Raw genomic sequence first — 8,307 nt, forward strand, 5'->3', positions numbered from 1 at the left:
ATTTCAAATCTGATTTTCCTGCTTAATTGAATTTTGTGAGTTTAAAAATTATTAAATTTAAATATTTAAAATTATATATTGAATTTTCAAATAACTTTTAAAAAAAGATAAAATTTAAGTTTACCGTCGGTTAAATCTGCCGATAACTATTAATTTAATTAATAATAATAAATAATATATTACGGTTGGATTTACCAGGGGGAATTCAATTGTAACAAGTTCCAAAATTTCGCTAATTAAAAGTTTATATCTTAGCGGCGGACGAAAAAATCCGCTAGTAAATAGTTACCGGCGAGGTTTATATCGTTGAATTTATTCTGCCGCTAAATCCGATGGTAAACAAATTACCGGTTAAAATTATTCACTTGCTCAAATTCTCACGTAAAAACATAATAAATTTTTTAAAATAATAAATATATCTAAAAAAGTAATAGCATGATATATCAACAAAATTTTAAAAAATAATAAAAAATAACGACAGTTAAAAACGGCCATAAATAAACGTGAAAAATTATTGTGAGTTTTTTAAAGGCTATTTTAGCAACAGTTATGAACTGCTGCAAATAATAAAATTTTCTTTGGCTGAAATAACAGTAGATAATATATAAACTACCGCAATTAATTGCCAAATTCTAGCTTAAGACATGGCAGCAATTATAAACTGACCCAGAAACAAACCACCACAATATTTGATATAGCGACAGATATATTGACAATTACCGAAAATCATCGCAAATCTATTTACCGATACCTTAAAAATTAGCAATCCACCAAACGCTGTAAAATTATTTTGTGACGGTTTCGCCCTTAAAAACTGCCACCAAATCGCATGTTCCTTGTAGTGATGGTTTGAGATATGCAGGACAAGTTATAAACCTCATCAAATGTTATAAAATAATCTTCAAATTAATGATAAAAGGTGAATACTTAATTTACAAGCAAGACCTCGTATGAATTCGGTCACCTACATATAGGATAGCATGGGTTGGATCCCTATATAGAGGAAGCGATAAGTTTGGCATACACACTAAGAGTTTGAAAATTTTAGTTTATAAATTATTCCACACAACCTCCTTGCGCTGTAAAAACTTATGAAAATAGAAAAAGTTTACACATCCACATAGCCCATGAAAAATTTGCACAAAGTCGATTGTATATGAGTCGTGTTATGAGAGTTACGTTGTATAAATGGGTTTCAAAGTAGCATTTCCTCTAAATTAGAAGTCAATAAAGGGCCGAAGAATGAAAAAGAAAAAGTTAAAGGATAACAAAAATTACCCAAAAGCACCTATTAAAAAAATAAACAGAACTAAAAATAAATTTACCAATTTTAATCTTAATTTTTGTTTATTCCTAAAAATTATGAAAAATCATCGAATAAAACATTATTTCTTAAAATTTATAGTTAAAAATAAAAAACGGAGATTGTTTATATATATATATATATATATATATATATATATATATATATATATATATATATATATATAGTGCCTTGTTTATTATATATTATTCACTGTGCTTGTGGATATTTATAAATATTTTTGGCTGCCTAGCTGCTTTGGCAATTAATGGATGGTGAATTTCTATATTAGAAAAAAAGAACTTATTATCCGGAAGCAAAATAATTCAGACGTGCAAAAGCAAATTAAACCACATTAGGTTGTGTGTTTAAATTTTATCTTTACCTTAATGTTAGCTTGATTTAGAGAGAAGCCACACCCAAATTATGCTCTTGCAATGAGAAAAGAACAAGAAGTAGTTCCTCATGTTTGTCCTATGCTTTGGAGTTGAGTGGGTATGTACCTTAATAGGTTTATATACGCATCTAGCTATATCTATAGAAGGCCTAGCAAGTTTAATTTAATTTAATTTGTGTTAACTTGGAAAAAATTAAAATTTATGAGAAGACTTCGAAGATTTCTCTATCTTAGGGTGCCGGTGTTTGGCCACTAGGTCACTTTCAACTATTAGCATAAAAACCGATGGGAGACCAAATTAGTTATGCATATGAAAATTGTAGCTACATTAGGCTGTTAGTTAGATAATATTAATTACTTGACGGAAATGTTTTATATTCATTTCTTTTTATTATCATTATATACCGTGATTTAATTAACGATCTAATTAAGTGTCAGTAATCTTTGTATGTACTACTATGGATCAATCCATCATCTGCTCTATATGTAACAGAATTTGTTAAAGTAATAATACGCACATATTCGAGTTTTTTTTTTTTTTTTTTTCTCATGGTATCCTCCCATTCGACAGGTTAAGAATTAATCCGTCTCGAATCTGAGCTGTATGTACAAGGCGTGATTCGAACTCCTAACACTTGTTTAAGCGGACGAGTGAGCTGACCACTCGACCAACCCAAGTTAATTTTAAAATTTTTATCATATACTATTTCTTCCAAAAATTTAAACGAACAAGAGAAGACAACATAAATGATTATATCTCCATATTCGAGTAATTTAATTGGAGATTTTTCACAAAATTAAATCGATAACCCACCTTAAAATATAATGGACGAAATTTTCAACTAGACATAGCATTGTGTATATATATTGTCTATGGTCGCACCCAAAAAAAAAAAAAAGAAAGAAAAAATAAAAAAGAGGTTATTGGTTGTTTATATGAATAAGTAATGCTGCATTATTGAGATGATTGAAGGCAAGTCAATATAAGTATAAAATATACGTAAATGTGGTTGACTTAACATATTGTTGGCAATAAAGAATTGGTCCTCATCCGAAAATTAAAATATGAGGCGATTCCTTCATTTTAATAACTTGTTATATACTTATATTATGTATGTACATTTTTGTCTGTTACTACTTGTACGGCCGTGTATACAAGGAATCCAGATCTTATTAACGTAGTTGTTTAACGTTAATGTGTTAACAATAATAACGAATGCCAAGCAAGCGTATATGAATTCCCTTTCTTAGTAGGATAGTGCTAGATAGACAATGACCATTTTGAACAACATAAACAACAGATCCAAAAAATTGGTCCAATTACACTAATAACTAAGTTCACCCCCACCCCCCACCCAAATCCTAATTTTAATCATCCTAATTACTAACATCATAATCATCTCACCCACTCCCCTCTTCCTTTTTGACCTAGCAGTAAAAATCTTTTTCCTACCCCCTAATTGAAACGGCATTCAGAAAGGAGACCCCCTCACAGCTGGCGGTCTACCTGTCCTGGTTGCGATCGTCCAGCCTGACGTTCGCCGCAGCAACCATCCTCCGGAGCGACTCCATTGTGTAGATGAGCAGCGGCAGTCGTAGCCCCCCGTCCCTGTTGCGTGGACCTCGCCCAGCCGCAACCCGCGTCGTCTTCTAACGGCCAGCTCTCGAGCTTGAAGTCCCCACCTGTTCGCGGTGCCTGTGGTCTTCCGACGACAAATCAGGGCAACCATCGTGTCTGCATGTTCGCCCGCATCGAAGGTAACTCCACGACTGGCTCTTCCTTGACGGATTAGATGTTCATATTATTTTTTACTTCAAGTATGATTTGTTTATACAATTTAAAAGGGATGGTTACTTCACTATGTGAATGGATGGTTGAATTTTGTACGAAGAATGTGAAATTTATTTGAGATTTGGGACCTAATTTCTGGCTTCTGTTAAGTAATCAATTTTGAATAAGATATATCAAGATTAGATGATCATTCTGAATACAGAATTAATTAATATTAATCATGATAAAATAAATGTTAATTGTTTAATTTTTTAGGTTCAAAATAAATTTCAATAAAATGTCAAAGGGAATTTTTTTTAATTTTATTTTAGTTATGAAATCGGTTTGAGTTGATTATTAATATTTTGCGGTCCTAATTTTATGTATTTGTATTTCATTTGAGTTAATTTGAAATGATATCTGTTATGGATGTTTGGATTTGTAAGATATTTTCATGTAATTTTGAGATGGACTTTTGTGTTGAAGTAACTATGGAAGACAAGTTATGATGGAGTTAAAAAGGTTTGGGTCTATGGTTCTAGAATTCGATAGGCAATTATTCGCTTGTGTTCTTCTAATGTTACAAAATCTGCCTGTATATAAAGTTTTTGAACTGGTTTGGGGTTATTTGATATCTTTTTAATAACAGTTAATAGTGTAATATACATTTTCTACAGATGATTACTATCTTATTTTGTTACTTGGTTGACTATGGATGTTTTATTTTGAATAAGATATATTAAGATCAAGTGATCATTCTGAATACAAAATTAATTAACATTAATCCATGATAAAGTAAATGTTAGTTATTTAATTTTTTTGTGTTCAGAAAATATTTCAAGAAAATGACAAAGGGCCATTTTTAATTTTATTTTAGGTATGAAATTGATTTGAGTTGATTAACAATATTTCTGCAGTCTTAATTTTTATAGGGATGTTTGGTTTTGTAAGACACTTTGATGCAATTCTGAGACAGACTTTTGTGTTGAAGTAACTCGTGACGTATTACTTCGGTTCTGAATTTTATGGAAGACTAATTATAATGGCGGAAAAAATTTTGTGTATATGATTTTGAAATTCGGTTTGTCTTATTCATTTGTGTTTTTTCATCACCCTCACAATAAAAATACCATACAGATATGCTTCGGGCAATGAGAGTGGAGATTATGGAGAATATTATCATGGGAGCACACAATGGATCCATTGAACATGTGCGAACTTTGTTGGACCGAAATGAAGAACGTGTATGCCACAACCGTCCAAGAAACAAGAAAAAGGAGGTTAAATCACCTTTCACAGCACCAAGCACTAAGACATTGATGAACCTGTGAGGAAGAACCGGAATCAGAGAAAGCAATAGATGTACCTAGAGCCCGTTTGGGAAGTAGCAGAAGCTACTTTTTTTTACTTTTAAATTATGAAAAAGTCACAATAAAAAAATTAAAAAATAGCAACAATATATACATTGACACACATTTTATATTCATTTTTTATTTTCACTTACTAGCTATATCATGCACAATAAAACAACAAATACTAACTATACAATAATTTCTTTTGCATTGCCATCAAAATTATTGTGAATTAGAATTTTAATATCCATTCTCTTGTGTAAAAAAAATTGTATTTTTTGAGTTATTTATCCAAACACTACAACTTTAAAATAAGTAATTTTATAACTAAAAATCAACACAAAATAACTGATTTACAAGTTGCTATTAATAAAAGTCCTTCTACTTTAAGCTCTTTTTCCAAAAGAGCTTATTTAAGTTGTTAACCCAAATTGGACCTTAGTCTTAAGACCACAAATACCTTTTTCACATTGTTTACGTATTTTCGTGGTGGAGTTTTGTTACAACAGAAAGAATAAATTTCCATGGTGAATAACATTTTTAGTTCTCTAACTACTTTGATTCTGTTTCAAAATATTAGCGAAGCATAAAAGCTATTAGTTAAGAATAACCATTTGGGTACCAATAAAAATAACAATCCACTATCATATGGAATCGAACATCCAGCCTCTACTATTTGTTACTATTTACACACTACACCAAGACTCTTCTAAATAACCATTTGGGTGACAATAGAGAATAACTATCTAGGTACCAGTAAAAATAACCATCTGCTATCCTATTGAATCGAACATCCATATTAAAATACTTGCAACTCATCACACACACTACACCCAGATTATTCGAAATAACCATCTGGGTAGCAAAAGAAATAACCATTAGCTTTCCTATTAAATCGAACATCCAATTTATAATACTTTTAACGAATCACACACACTACACCCAAACTATTCAAAATAACCATCTGGGTAACAATAGCAATAAACATCCGCTATCCTATTAAATCGAATATCCAGTTTAACATAATTGTAACTGATTATACACACCACACCAAGGCCATTACAAAATAACCATCTGGGTACCAATAGAAATAACCATCCGCTACGATATTGAATCGAAACCAACTTTCTTTGCATATGTTGCATAAAAATCCTAAGCCAGCTTCAAATGCTCAAACCGCATCCCAACTCTTGGTATTTCGTCTTTGGCAAGGCAACTATAATTCGGTAACTACAAATAAGTTCAAAACAGACATCATTCGATGAACATAAGGATTAATGGTCGATTCAAATATGCGGTTCACGAAAAAACAGCAATATACTAGAGATCAAACCTCATCAACAAGATCTGTGTCATCACTTCCAGTATAACATTACACAATTCTGAATTATAATGCCTAAAGATAACAAAAATTAACGACAAATACTGGCCAAACATAAGAATTAAACAAAATGTTTCACTCAGGCATTTCATCGAGCATATGGTGTGCACAATATATAAACAGGGACTTTAAACTCAATTTAAGCAACAATCAATCCAGAAAAATCAGCCATCAAACATTTTGGAATCCAAAAAGTATCAATCCATTAATATAAGCCTAATCTAAACACTAAAAGCAGAATTAAAAATTAGTTAAAATAAATAAATAAAAGAATACGGACAGGAGGAAGCATGGAACCTGCATTGGTGAAAGGGGAAGAATGGAAAGAGAGGGGTAGCAGACGCGGTGTTGCAGCGACACAAGCTCAGCCGCTACTGGGTTGCACTGGAATTTCTCGGCGGGGTTGGGCTTTGCACAGAGAACAGGGGTAGCGTACAGGGGATTGAGGAGAAATGGAGAAATAGGAAAGAAAAAGAGAAGAGAGGAAAGAGAGAGGGGGGCAGGCGACGGTGGTCGCCGGTGGTGATGACGGTGGTGTCGGACGGAGGGTTGGGGCTGGGTTAAGAGTGCAGAAGAGAAAAGCGTCAAGCGAGAGGAAGATAAGATGAGAGGCTAGTTGCAGAGTTTCAATTCACCAATGTGAAAACCCTTATTTTTTTTAATTTGAAAAATGATTATTATTAGAATTTAATTAATCAAACCATTAATTATATTTAGAATTAATTTACTTTTTTAACCCCATTATTTACATTGTTCACTAATGTTATTGTTCACCTATACTTTTCCTTCTTAGTAATAGCAAGATTAATTACCTTCAGACCTATTTAGTTCGATTTCTAATTGGTATTCTCTTTCTAATTTTACATTAATCATTAATTTAATTTTAAAGTAATTTTTTAACAAAATTATTTCCATAGATTGCGTTTGATTATGAAAATAGAACAAGACAAGATATTGAAAATAAAACACAGAATAGAGACACAAAAATTAATGTTCTTATATTTTATTTGGTGATAAAGTAGAACAAATTATGAAAGTCTAATTTATTCTTATTTTTTTATTCAAAAAATTTAGAAGAAAAATATAATTATGAAAAATTAACAAAAATAATAAAAGTAAAAATGAGAAATAAGATGTGTCTCTTGTTAGTGTCATTGTATCCTTCTTATTAGGATGGACACAAAATACACTAATTCAATATCTCTGGACACAATGTCTTTGCACTACAAGAAAATAAACTTTTTTCCACACTTTTAAACCGTGCTGAAAATTGCAAAAAAGTGTGCTGATAGCTTTTCGTCACGCTTTTTGAGCTACCAGCACGTTTTTGAAAGAGTCACATTTGCACGCGTATTGGTTGCTTTATCGCCACGCTTTTCTCGATCTATTGGCACGCTTTATCCATTGCCATGCTTAAAAGCGTGGCCATATGTATACCCTTTAGCCATGTTTTTAAAGCGTGCCAATAGTGAAAGATATGGCTACGCTTTTGAAGCGTGTCAATAGTCGAAGATACATAGACCTATTGCCACGCTTTTAAAGCGTGGTTATATCATTATCAAATTAAGGAAAAAAAATCAGGTATGTGCTTTTACATGTACTCTAATGCATTCCAAAAACAATAAAAAACATTAACAAAAATATGTGAATACCATTAAAAAAATTAATAAAAAATAGTATTACATTAGTATATCCACCAGTAGAGTGGCCCAATGCCATCTTGGATATCTCTGAAAGACCATCATAGAATATATCCAGCACGGTCTAGACTGAAATCATGTTAGGAGGGCACTTTCTGATCAGTTGCTTGTACCTCTCCCAGGCTTCATAGAGGGATTCACCCTCTTTCTGCCTGAAGGTTTGAACTTCCACCCTAAGCTTGCTCAGCTTCTGAGGTAGAAAGAATTTGGTTAAGAATGCATTGACCACCTTCTCCCAAGAGTCTAAGCTATCCTTGGGCTGAGAATCCAGCCATAACCTAGCTCTGTCCCTTACAGCAAAGGGGAAAAGTATCAGCTTGTAAATCTCTGGATCCACTCCATTAGTCTTGACAGTATCACATATCTACAAGAAATCAGAGATGAATCTGTTGGGATCTTCCTG

At 32.2% G+C, this 8,307-nt stretch overlaps 1 non-coding gene across 1 annotated transcript; it reads left to right on the forward strand.

Moving 5' to 3' along the window:
* The first annotated feature begins 7,976 nt into the window (after positions 1 to 7,976).
* LOC148566068 (small nucleolar RNA R71) lies at positions 7,977 to 8,085 on the forward strand. The gene has a single exon (XR_015884610.1). It is a non-coding gene; the product is annotated as a small nucleolar RNA R71 (small nucleolar RNA).
* Positions 8,086 to 8,307: the final 222 nt, after the last annotated feature.

This window comes from Arachis ipaensis, chromosome B5 (assembly GCF_059453495.1).
Source record: "Arachis ipaensis isolate K30076 ecotype BB chromosome B5, ASM5945349v1, whole genome shotgun sequence".
In the NCBI taxonomy this organism is placed as follows: Eukaryota; Viridiplantae; Streptophyta; class Magnoliopsida; order Fabales; family Fabaceae; genus Arachis; species Arachis ipaensis.